This window comes from Anabrus simplex, chromosome 2, assembly GCF_040414725.1.
Source record: "Anabrus simplex isolate iqAnaSimp1 chromosome 2, ASM4041472v1, whole genome shotgun sequence".
NCBI lineage: Eukaryota > Metazoa > Arthropoda > Insecta > Orthoptera > Tettigoniidae > Anabrus > Anabrus simplex.
This window is the reverse complement of record NC_090266.1, coordinates 436,479,931-436,493,182: the sequence shown is the minus strand read 5'-3', so window position 1 is coordinate 436,493,182 and position 13,252 is coordinate 436,479,931.

Here is a 13,252-nt window from a genome sequence, read left to right as displayed (position 1 = left end):
TGCTTTCTGCAGAAATTTATACATTTTGACGCAGTATCCATAACAGATTTAAAGTTGTGAAAGTTCTTTGCTCATAATTGTTTTTGATGTAAAACAAAATGTAGCGGTACCGATAATATTGGAGGTAACCCAGCATCGCGCACCTTCGTTTTGATGAGGCCTTTAAAACCTTGCCCAACAGACGACTTCGCTGGTGCTCGTTCATTAGCGACACTAGACAGATATCCGAGTGAGAAGCCCATATCGTTCATTGCATCTTCAACAGCTGCAAATATATCTGCGCCGGTGGTAGTATCTTTGAAGGGAAGAATGTCCAGTAGTTCCTCAGTTATAGCGAAATATTTTTCGACATCCCTGGCGAAAATAGATAGCTGTGCCGTGTCATTTTTGTCAGTAGTCTCATGGAGAGCAATCGAGTACTTCTGGAAAGTGCCTCATTAGTTCCGAAATGCTATTCCCAGTCGGCACCAAGTTCCTGTACACGACGAGAGGTCGTTTCCTTTGGACAAGCTTATCGCCTCAAAGTGGGCCACAGCACGTGGACATAATATTTCCGAGCACTCTATTAAACATTTTTTACAAATTCACCATCAGTGAAGGGTCGCCCACATTTTGCACGTTTCAGAGCAACAATAGCCCATAACTTGCTCGAACTGCGCCTTCTAAAGTGTTGGGTTCAAGTATCTGTAGGACAGGGAGATAGCAGCACATTTAAGTCTAATTCTAAACAGTTCTTAATAATACAAACCTCAAAACGAAAACACATCCCCTAAATTGGAAGTAAAACAATTCCTAGTAAGTAAGTTATTACTCATCTTTGAAGAACTTGGCAATTCCGATTTTAACTTAGCATTTCGTTCGGTTTCTTGCTGCGCCAACAATGCCATCATAGGTTGGAACATGTTTATTGTGGTAGTATAGTCGAAAGTTCGAAGACTTTAAGCGTAAAATGACATGACAAATTAAACATTGAGCTTTTCCTTCGATATTGAGAACAAAATATGAATCCACCCATGAAGGATTCAATCACATTTTTAACGAAGGTGAAACCAAATCCTCCGCTATCTGTTCTGTCGAATAGATTCCACTGAGAATGACACACACAAGGAGAAAATGAGAATGAATGTGTTGTCTCTTACGCACACATGCACCGACCACTGTGTGGGAAGGTGGGAAAGGAGGGGAACGGTGCTGCTGAGTGCAGCGCTGGTGCGCCCCAGCACTAAGTGCTCGAGTTGGAGAGACCTGCGTTAAGATGTAGTGGAGGAACGTGGTAACAAGACGAGCGGACGGTAACTAAAAGACTACCCACGATGTGAACTATTTACTTAAATACCGTGATAGCGTCAGTTTCAGGGTGAGCGCTCCGAATACGAGTAGGTTGTTTCATTTCGCGATAGATGTTGCCACAATTGGAATATAACAAAGCGTGACTAATTACTTTTTATAAGCGACTTCTTGTTGATTGCACAACAGAGTATCGGAATATCCTTCTATGGTCTGACACGTGTAATTCTAAAGCACCGCGTATGTGCATTTTGCAAGGCAGTTAGTACTAGTCTACGTGCTCCGATATTTGATAGATTTCGCCAAGAAGTACAGAACGATTGGAATGAACACCTAAATAGTGAGTTCGAATATCGAGAACAGGGGCCGCCAGCAAATTAACATTTATTTCTTTTGAAGAGGGTACTACGAAGGTAAAGAACTGCCGAGAGAAAGAAGACAGGATGCGGTCGGGTGTCTATAAACGGTATATGTGGCGTGCTAGAGCGCAGGGATTGCGAGTCAAGATAGTGGGGAGGTGTCTGGTAACTTCAGGCAGAAATTGGTCGCGATCGTGGACACAGGAGGAACTGCTGAGAATGGAAAAATGTGAGGAGGAAATGAGTTGCAGAAATCGAGAGCAGGGCGACATCAGTACGGAGAAGGAAGAGAGAAGACGGGACTGCGGTGTCAGCGGGCAGGCAGCGGAGACAGCAGAGTCCTTGGTGAGTCAGAACAACCCAGGAAGTAGTGAATCAACAAGTAGGACACTAGACCGAAGTGAAGTGGATATAGGTAGTGAAAAGTGTGTCGGGAAGGGAAAGGAGTCAGGGTAGTGACTCAACCTCCCCGAAGAAGAGAATTGCAGGAAGAAACCTGGAGAGAAAGCAGGCGTTGAATAAGGCGAGATCGTTAAGTTTAAAAGATCTATGGGGTGGGAAAAAAGGCTCTGGCACGGAAAAGGGGAAGGATGGGTGGGGGGGGGGAGAAGAAAGAGAGGGAAGGGGAGAGGGATGGGGTGGAGCCAAAAGGAAGAATCACGAGAAGTAAGGGGGGAAGTGGTGAAATGCAGAAGTATAGGGTGGTAGGGGGAGGAAATAAATAACTAGATATGGTGATAGGGGTACTGAATATTGAGGGGTTGATGGGGAAGTTAGGGAATAAGGAAATTGTGGATTTAGTGAAGGATTTTGAGATTATTGCTCTAGTAGAGACGTGGTTAGGGAAGGGGGTTGAAATTACATGGGACGGTTATAGAGTAGTTAACGTGTTAAGGAAGAAAATAGGGAAGAGGGGCCGAAACCCAGGGGGCACAGTAGTTTTAATAAGAAATGAGATAGCTGAATGGGCGGAGACGTTACAGACTAGGGTAGAAGGTGTAGTGTGGTTGAGAGTAAAAATGGGGAAGGGGGCAGAGGAAGCAATTTGTCTGTCACTGCTTTATAACCATCCGAGCGATTCAGTTTATGCAAATAAACATATCTTCGACGAACTGATTGAAGAAATAAACACAATTAAAGGGATGTATGTAGAAGATGGGATGATTTTATTGGGGGATTGGAATGCGAGAGTGAGCAATAGGGTACCGGTGTACGGGAAAGAAGTAAAAGTAGACGGGGAACTGCAAAGAAAGAGTAAGGATAATGGTGTAAATAGTTATGGAGAAAGGTTATTAGAGTTATGTGCTATAGAACATTTATTTATTTTCAATGGGTGGATGAAGGGGGATAGTGTGGGAGATTTGACGTATATTACAACAAATGGAGGGAGTGTAGTGAATATAGGAATAAGCTCAGAGATAGCGTTAAGGAGAATAATAAGTTTTGAGGTGTTAGAATGTGGGTTAACGGAACATATGCCTATCAAAATAAAAGTGAGAACTTTGGTTGCTGATGAGAAGGGGAAGATGGAGGAAAGTAGGGAGAGATATAGGAATGGAGGATGTATGTATGTGTGGGATGATAATGCTAAAGAGAAATTGAGACGGCATTTGAAAGAGGAGGGAGATATATTAAGGGTAGGAATTGAAAGGGCGGCAGAAGGGAATGATATGGATAACGTGCTAAAATTAATAGAACACCCTGTATGGAGGGTTGGGAAGAAAGTGAGGAGAAGGCTAGAGGGAAAAAAGAATAAAATGAATGGATGGTTTGATGAAGACTGCAAGAAAAAACGCGAGGTTGTAATGAGAGCCCTAGCGGAGTTTAGGAAGGATGTTGTGCAAGAAAAAAGGAAGGATGTAAATTGAGAAGGGAATATAAGGAGGTATTGAATGAGAAGAAAAGAGGATGGCAGGAGGCGGAAGCTGAAAAAATAAATATATATTGTAGAGAGAAGAAATTTGAGAGGATTTGGGAGTCAATAAACAAGATCAGAAGAACGAAACCGGTGGGGAAGGGGGATAAAATAGGAGAAAACGAGTGGCTTAGGCATTTCAAAAGGCTTTTAGAAGGGGAGAGGAAATTGGGTAGAGAAATAGACAAGTCACATATAGTAAGAGAATTGGAAGTAGTCATTACAATATTGGATGGGGAGATAACAAGGCAAGAGGTAATTACAGTATTAAAAAATGCTGGACCCAAGGCTGCAGGAGGTGTGAATGGTATTTCCAATAGTGTATGGAAGGAGGTTGGGGCAAATGAACCGATGTTGAGAGGGATTGTGAAATTCTTTAATAGGTTGCTGGAAACGGGGAAATTTCCTAGAGAATGGAGGAAGGGGGTATTATGCCCTATTTATAAAAATAAAGGAGCCAGTAGCGATCCTAACAACTATAGAGGAATTACACTCCTAGACTCGTTGTCGAAGGTGTACACAGGGGTTTTGGCCAATAGGATAGCAAATTGGGCGGAACAGTACGGTAGGATATCTGAGTTCCAAAATGGATTTCGGAATGGAAGGAATACAGTCGATAATGTTTGGATTCTGGACACATTGATTACAAAGTATGTGAGGATAGCAGGGCGTAAATTATTTATAGCAGCGATCGACTTAGAAAAAGCCTTCGATACGGTCAGTAGGGAGGCGCTATTTTTGAGATTAAGGGAGGTTGGAATGTCGAAGAAAATGAGGGTGGCAATAGAAATTATTTATAAGGAAGTGTTTGTGATGATTAAATTGCAGGATGGAAGGTTGAGTAAGTGTTTTGAATTGAAAAGCGGGGTGAGACAGGGGTGTAAGCTATCCCCGATATTATTTATAAATAATATTTTAGAGGGGCATGGTCGAGACGCATGGCAATGCCCTTGGATAGGGAAAATGGAGGTTCCGGGGTTGCTATTCGCGGATGACTTATTGACTTTGACGGCAAGTGGGTTGCAAAAAGAGTTGAACAAGGTAGGTGAGTATACTAGGAAATGGTCTGTCAGAGTAAATCTAAGAAAGACTAAGATAATGGTGTGTAGGAAAAGGGGTGGGAGAAAGGATAAGTAAGTTTGGAGGCTAGATCAGGAAAAAATTAGACCCGGGGGAAAAATTGAGTACCTAGGTGTAATAATGAGTAAGAATGCTTCTTGGAAAAATCAGTGTAAGGTGGCAAAATTTAAAGGAAGAGGAGCGCTTGCGGCAGTAGGGGTATTAGAAAAGAAATTTCCAGTCATTAAATACAAAATTCAGAAAACGGTGTTTAAATCATTGGTAATGGGCAAAATGCTATTTGGGGTTGAAGTATGGGGAATGGAGGAGGTCAGGGGTGAACTAAACCAGGTGGTGGCGAAATTTAGTAAGATCATGATTGACCTCCCAAATTGTACAGCCAATGCCGGTGCCAGATTAGTCTGTAAAGAATCGATAGAATTTGAAATAGCTAAGAGGGTGTTCAAGTACTGGATTCGATTGGAGGAAGGGAAGGATGGGGCATTAGTACAAGAAACGTTTAGTTTTGAGAAAGGTATGACGAATGAAGCTTACTGGGTGAATAAGTGCAAAAAATGGTTACAAAAGATTGGATTGGGGGTATATGGAGAGGTCTGGGGGGTGGTAGGAATAAATGGGTATGGAAAAGGACAAAGGGAAGACTACTAGATATTGAAAGACGGAGATTAATAGGGGAATGTAGAGAGAGAGTCTCTTTATCAGTATTAAATAAACTGGTGGAAGTAATAAACCCGAAAACGGAGTTTGAAGGTAGAAGGGATAAGAGAGGTTTGTATTGGTGGGTATTGGGTGTTCCGAGGAATAGGGGATGGGTAGGGAGTGAGAATAGGGATAGATGTGTGTTATGTGGAGAGAAGTGGGAGGACCTGCATATTTTTAATCAATGCCGAGCTTTAGCGCAGATAAAGATCAAACTACTAAGTAAGAAGGAGCTGGGCATGGTAGGGGAAAGCTATAAGATGACATCCTGGTTATGTAGAGAGTGGGAGAAAGGAACGAATATAGCGAAATACTTAAATGTGGCCTGAGGTATATATATAAAGAAATTGAGGGAGTAACAGGGGTTGTGCAGAAAATGTGGTGCTTGCCGAGGGAGGAAGGGGGTAGGCATTCTGCTCAGAGGAATGGATATCCGCCCTGAGCAGAAGCGGGAAGGGTATCATGGTAACCATGATATCAGAAGAGGGGGCTGTAGTGTTAGGGGAAAGGGGGCGAACACTTTGCCCTGTGGAAAGGTGATCCACCTGGGGCAAATTGTTGGAAAGTAGATAGAGAAGTAGTAGGATGAGAGGAGGTGATTGATTAATGACTTGAGGAATATGAGAGTAGATGTGTTTATGAGAAGAGTTGGTAACAAGGGAAAGCCTGAGAAAATTAGGTAAGAGTTGATAAAAGGGGAGGTTGAGTAGGCTTGAGGGTAGTGTAAATTGAAGAAGCTGGTATATATTTTAAGTTTATCGTGGATAGATGAAATGAAGCTTAGGAGGAAGCAAAATAATATATATATATATATATATAGTGAGATGACTGAGTGAACTAATGGACTTGGAATGGAGCACTGACTGTTTGTGTGTAAATGAGTGAAAAAATGGATTGCTGAAGTATATTTGTGTGAGGAGGGAGTATAAAGAAGGTGTATGTAATAGAATTGAGATAGATTAAGTGGGACTGTAGTTAAAGAGAAAATGCTGGCAGTATGGAAATTATGAAAGTAGGTCATATGAAAAAAAAGTTAAATGGTGTAGATGCCTTGTTGAGGGGTGTAAAATCGAGGGATTCTTGATGTTTATGTACGTAGTTGAATAGGGTGTAAGAAATGGGATAAGTCTAATAGTCTGATGTAAGTGTGGTCCTGTAGATTGAGAAGACTGAGTGAACTAATGGACTTAGAACGGAAACTGTTGGTGTGTAAGTAAAAAAAAAAGTTAAATTGTTTTAAGTGCGATGATGAGGGATGTAATATGGTTGTTAGTTGATGTTTAAGTCTCAAGCTTAATAAGGTGAGATGTAGTGGAAGAGAATAGTGCGAGAAAGGAGAAGGTGACGTATCAAAGGGAGAGGGAGGGGATGGGCCTTGACCCACCCCAAAGAAGTTAGGCTGGAGCACGTCTGCACGGGAAGAAAAAGGAGAGGGAAGATAGAGAGATGACAGTGAACATAGTAGGTGTGACGTACATAGCGGAAGTGGGTGGCAAGCCATGTGTTGGGTCTGGTTTCCGCCAAGCTGGCTTGTCACTCATGGTAGGGAGGGAATACATTTTCAGCAAGTGTAGGTAAGATAGGAGATCAGTTCTCACGTGGCGAGGCTGGTGGCTGCGATCAACGGGTTGGTGGGCATGTATTCCATACCAGGGCTGACGCAGCGACCAGTCTACTAAAAATTTTTTTAGGTGGTAGGTGGGAATAGGGGAATAGGGTAGTTTGTAGTCCGGTGCTTCCTGCACGTATGCTGGCTATCCGCGTACGTGTGGGAGGGCACTGAGTACATGTAGAGGTAGATAATTTAGTTAAGTAGTTTTAGGAGAGATGTAGTGCCTATTGTTTGTTTGTTCTGTGTTTCGCTCTGCCTTTATTACCTGTAAGCCGATGGTGATTACTAGGGTGGGTAATAAAGATATGTATATGTATAATTATTTTCCCCTTCTTCCGTAAATAATACGTATTCAAATTTTGCAAGCGTGCAATACTAAACTAACTATTCTGTAATTTCAACAATTGTCAGTACCTGCTTGATTGGGAACAGGTATAAGAACATTCTGTATAAAATTGAATGGGACTTCACCCGTGTCGTAACCCGTACACGCTAAGTGGAACAATCTCGCTATGCCGGTTTTTCCTAAGACAGTCACTAACTCTATGGGTACGTTTTAAATTCCGGATGCCTTCTTCCTATTATCTGGTGTATCAAACTTCTGTCAAATTCTGAACTAAAAATTGTGTCTTCCACTTCATCAGCATCAAAAGCATCTCCTTGTTCCGAAACCATATCACTTACCTTTTTCTCTCGATATAATTGTTGAATATGTTCCTGCCATCTTTCTGCGTTGTCTTCTACCCACAGAAGTAGTTCTCTATCTGAACTCTTAACATACATACTCCCAATTTTCTGCTCACCAAATGTTTTCTTGATTTTCCTGTATGCCACATCTATCATTCCTACAACCATACAACCTTCAACATTTTTGCACTTCTTTCTTAGCTGTCCAGCACTTTCTAGCTACTTCATTCTGTTCGCCTGCGCTATTTTTCTGCCCTCGTCATTTCCTTCATTTTTGTGCTATCGCCGTTCGTTAATCATCAATTTTTTTGCTATTTGCTTTACGTCGCACCGACACAGATAGGTCTTATGGCGACGATGGGACAGGAAAGGCCTAGGAGTGGGAAGGAAGCAGTCGTGGCCTTACTTAAGGCACAGCCCCAGCATTTGCCTGGTGTGCAACGGAGAACTATCTTCAGGGCTGCCGACAGGGGGATTCGAACCCACTATCTCCCGGATGCAAGCTCACAGCTGCGCGACCCTAACCGCACGGCCAACTCGCCCGGTTTAATCATCTCTAGTATATTCTGAGTTATCCACAGTTTCTTACTTGATCTTGCCTTTCTTCCTAACCTTTCATCAGCAGTCCTACTGATCTCATTCTTCAAGACAGTTCAACCTTCATGTGTTGTGTTTCACTCAGATTTTTCATGGAGTTACTGTGCAACATATTTCATGCAACAATTCTCCACTGTTTCTTCATTTAACCTGTGTAGATACCATCTCCTGGCATTCATTTCTTTAATTTATTCAACTTCAGTCGGCATTTAATTACCACCAAGTTGTGGTCAGAGTCAATATCTGCTCATGGTAAGGTCGTTTAATCCAACACATGATTTCTGAAGCTCTGTTTAATACCTTCCAGTGTCTCCTGGTCTTCTACATGTATACAGCCGTCGTTCATGCTGTTGCAACCAAGTAATAGTAAGGACTAAATTGCGATCGATGCAGAATTCTACCAGCCGACTACCTCTTTCATTCCTTTGTCCCAGTCCGAATTCTCTTACTATATTACCTTCTCTTCCTTGGCCTACTATTGCATTCCAGTCTCCTATCACAATTATATTCTCGTCACCAATTAAACATACATATTGTATTACACCTTCTATATATTCACATTCTTTTGATTTCTTCATCATCCGCTGAATAGCAGGTATATAGGCCTGCGCTGTTTTGGAGGTATTGGCTTTGGGTCTATCTTGAAAACATTAATTCGTTCCTTATGCTGATCATAGTAACTTGCCTGCTGCCCAATTTTTTATTATTTAATGAACTATCTCCTGCATTTCCCCTGTTTGATTTTGTGTTGATAATTCTCTATTTGCCTGACCAAAAATCCTTCTTTTTCTGCCAACGTACTTCACTTGTACAAACTCCATCTAACTTTAGTATATCCATTTCCTTTTTCATATTCTCTATCCGACCACATTCCACGCTGCAAATCTCAGAAAGTCGTCGTTTACCTTCCTGATGATTGCCCCTCCCGTGTATTCTCCACTCGGAATTGCGAACTGGGGACTATTTCACCTCCGGTATATTATACCCGTAAGGAAGCCATCATCAGTACATCATTCAGTTATACAGGGAGAGCTTCATATCCTCGGGAGTTACTTACGGATGGAGTGTCCCGTTGTTTTCAGCCACGTAGCAGCAACAACCTAGCTCAAACCTGTAGAATACTATTACAAGGCCATATCTGTTAATCATCCAGACAGAAGCCCTTGTTACTTCCAAAAATATGCTAACGCCATTTCCATGAACGTAACTCAAGTCACGTAACTCGACGGATATCCATTCGATATAGTTGCACCTACAGCAAGGCTACCTGCTTGTTTTAGGCGCATCCTGGGAAGATCACATGGTTCACAGAGCATAACTTTTTTTACTTTTTATTTGTTTAATGTTACCGTTCTTGTGTTTTATTCATTGAACATTTTCCTTGCACTTCGGTTGGGGGGGGGGGGTTATACCAATAACGGGTTAGCATGTAGAAAACAAACATGCTATGAACATTTCGAATTTGTGTTAATATTATAGCACTAATGTATGAGAAATGTGGCAATTATTTATTCTATACTCTCATTCTCACTAGAAATGGTATGAAATATTGTCAAATAAATAAATTCTGGTGGTCTGTCGACGGAACCCAATCGTATATAGTCACGCATGTCGGGGTCCGGTGCAAACCTATGTCCAGGAATGTCTTTCTCCACCTCCCCAAAAATGAGAATGGGCATGGGGAATGATCTGTATTGTAGGGAGGTTGTAGAAGGGTCTCCCTTCCAAAACTCTAAAGCGGATGCCTTGCTAAATTGGTGGTTGGTGGGAAAGTGCGAGCGTTGTTACAAGTAAGTAAAACGCTGTTGAATGAACATGTGCTTACACTGTATGCGTTTACGCGTGTTTAGCATAAAAACTCATGACTTCCTTCTAGGAAGTCAAATGTGCCCCTTTACACCACCGGTACCAACAACTTTTAACCATATCTGAGTGCTTGTTGGTCGTACCTATCTGGTCCCTATCTCCAGTTTACTTCCTGCGACATTCCTTTTCACTTCCTGCTATTTTCGCTCGGTCCATTCCGACCAAGGAACTAACGAACATATGGTGCTCACATTTAGTGTTGCCGGGCGAGTTGGCCATGCGGTTAGGGTCGCGCAACTGTGAGCTTGCATCCGGGAGATAGTGGGTTCGAACCCTACTGTCGGCAGTCCTGAAGATGGTTTTCCGTGGTTTCCCATTTTCGCACGGGGCAAATGCTGGGGCTGTACCTTAATTAAGGCCACGGCCGCTTCCTTCCAACTCCTAGGCCTTTCCTTTCCCATCGTCGCCATAAGACCTATCTGTGCCGGTGCGACGTAAAGCAACTAGCAAAAAAACATATCTTTGTAAAGAGCTAGTTTCTCTGACCTGAGCTGGCAGGGAATTCCATAACCTGGCGCCGGTCATTACAAACGATCTATTAATTTTATTTGTGCGTGCACTGGAATAGAAAGAGAAGATCTGGAACGTGTATTTAAGTTGTGAAATGATTAAAAACGGTGAATTTAGAAGAAATATACATTGGCTGACTTTCCGCTAGTACTCTAAACACCATCGATAAAATGGGTAGCTGCGTACGTTTATCAGGCTTCAGCCATGAGGGAGCCTTATAGTATGGGGTAATATGAACATCGTACCCGATATTGTAAATAAATCGCAGGCAGGAATTCAGTGCTCGTTGTAGTTTAAGTGTTTCTTCTCTTGTCATATCAACTAGAACAACGTCACAATAATCAAGAATAGGGAGAACCAGTGTCTGTATTAGTTTGGCCTTAAGCTTAAATGGAAATACATACCTTTGCCGTTTAAGAGGGTGAAGCGCTCCAAAAATATTTTACAGATGATTTTCGTGTGATCAGACCAATCAAGTGTTTCATTCATAATTACGCCGAGATGTTTAACTGTTTTATTGTAGGGAATAATGTTACCATTCAGTATGATAGGCGGGATTGCAATATTGTTAGAGCTGTTCAGTAATTTTTGTGTTCCAAATATGATTGGCTGAGATTTTGTGTAGTTCAGTATAAGAGTCGTTGCGCATATATACTGAGTCGTCGGAGGTCATTGTTAATATCTTGTATTGTTTCATCTAAGTCTGAAGTCTTGCAGTGTCGATAAATCTGAAGATCGTCAGCATAGAGGTGGTGTGTGTTATATCCTCTCACAGATGGTATGTCATTGATATAAATACAGAAAAGTAAGGGCCCTAGAATACTGCCCTGTGGGGCACCACTAAGTTTCATTTTCCATTTAGAGACCTTGTCGTTTACTGTTACACGCTGTTGATGGTTACTCAAATAAGGACTAAAAAACTTAAACGCAGCCAAGTCAAAATTTATCAGTTCCATTTTTCTTTATCATAGTCTGAATGTTTATAGTGTCAAAGGCGCTACTGAAGTCAAGAAGGATAAGTATAGTAAGCAGTCGGTTGTCCATAGCATTTCTAATGTCTTCTGTAACCTTCAAAAGTGCTGTCGCGGTACTGTGCCCCTTCTTAAATCCAGACTACAAAGGGTCCAAAAGAGCATTTTTATTTAGGTACTCCAGAACCTGCTCGTATACTAAACGTTTAAAAGGCTTTGGAAAGCGCATGGAGTATGGACACCGGACGATAGTCAGAGGGTGATTGTGTGTCTAAACTGTTAGGTACCGGTATAATATTGGCTGTTTTTCAGACAGTTGGGAAAGTTCCGTTTAGTAAACAATAGTTCAGTATGTGCGTCAGTATAGGCAGGACAGCACCCATAATGTTATGTATAAAACCAATATGAATATCATCTAAACCTGTGGCCTTTGATTTAATAGAGTACAAAGCCTTTTAACCTGATTTTCTGTGACACTTTGAAATGTGAATGGTGAATTGGCTGGAGGGGAGGGCGGTGAGTCGGTGCAGTTAACTGGGGTAGGTTGAATATTTATTCTACTAAAGTAATCGTTCAGTTAGTCAAGTGGAGTGTCAGGAGTTGTCTGTCTCTGTTGATGTTTTCCTATTCCCAGAGCTCCAAGTTGGTCCCATGCACGATTAGAATTTATGTTGATAGCTAAATTCCGGAAATATGCACATTTTGTATTTCTGATTAATTGCTTTGTGCGATTTTTAAGATGCGGTAAGATTCGAAGTCTGTGTCATCTAGGGTTTGTTTATAATGTCGAAATAACGAGTCACGGTGGGCCACCATTCTCTTGGTTTCATGCTCTAGCCATGGACGAGAAGGGCGAGAAACATTTATTCGACGTTTGGGGCATTTCTGTCATATAAATTCTTTACCATGGTATGAAACAAGTTAACTTTAGCGTCAGTATCATTTAGACTCCGTATATCGTCCCACGGCAGTTGATAAGCGTCATATTTCAAGTAATCCAAGTTTAAGTCCTTCGTATTTCTGACAGTTATGTACTTGGGTTTGTATTTAGGCACTTTGAGGGAATACGACAAATGCATAAGGTCGGGGGTCGAAATGGATGGAACAGGGATTTGCCCATGGGTTATTACTTTATCTGGGTTGTTCGTTATAATGAGATCTATGAGTGTGTGTGATGAACGGTTTGTTGCATACACGAGGTTCATGGGTTGTAGTGGAGAATAGTCATGTGACAAGTAGTAAACAAATCTACTAATCGTTTACTGTCATGAGTCGTATTAAGTAAGTTACAGTTAAAGTCATCCATAATGATTATGTGTTCATAAATAGAATGGAAGTCTAGTAAAGGCGTTTCGAATTCGGTCATTTCAGTTACACCAGGCGGTTTGTATATGACAGAAAATATCACTTTTTGTCTGTTGATATTCATTTCAACGAACACGAATTCCAGCCGTGTTCGTACACCCCGGGAAGAAGTACATATCACTCGGCTCTTTAGATTTAGATCACTTCTACAGTAAATCGCTGTCCCGCCACCACGCCTTCCATCCGGCCAATCGAAACGTATTAGATCATATCGATCGGTATCAACCATGGAGGAAGGAATGCTAGGAGTCAGCCAGGTTTCACAGATGCAAAGCATATGTAAATAATTTTCCGTTAGTATTGC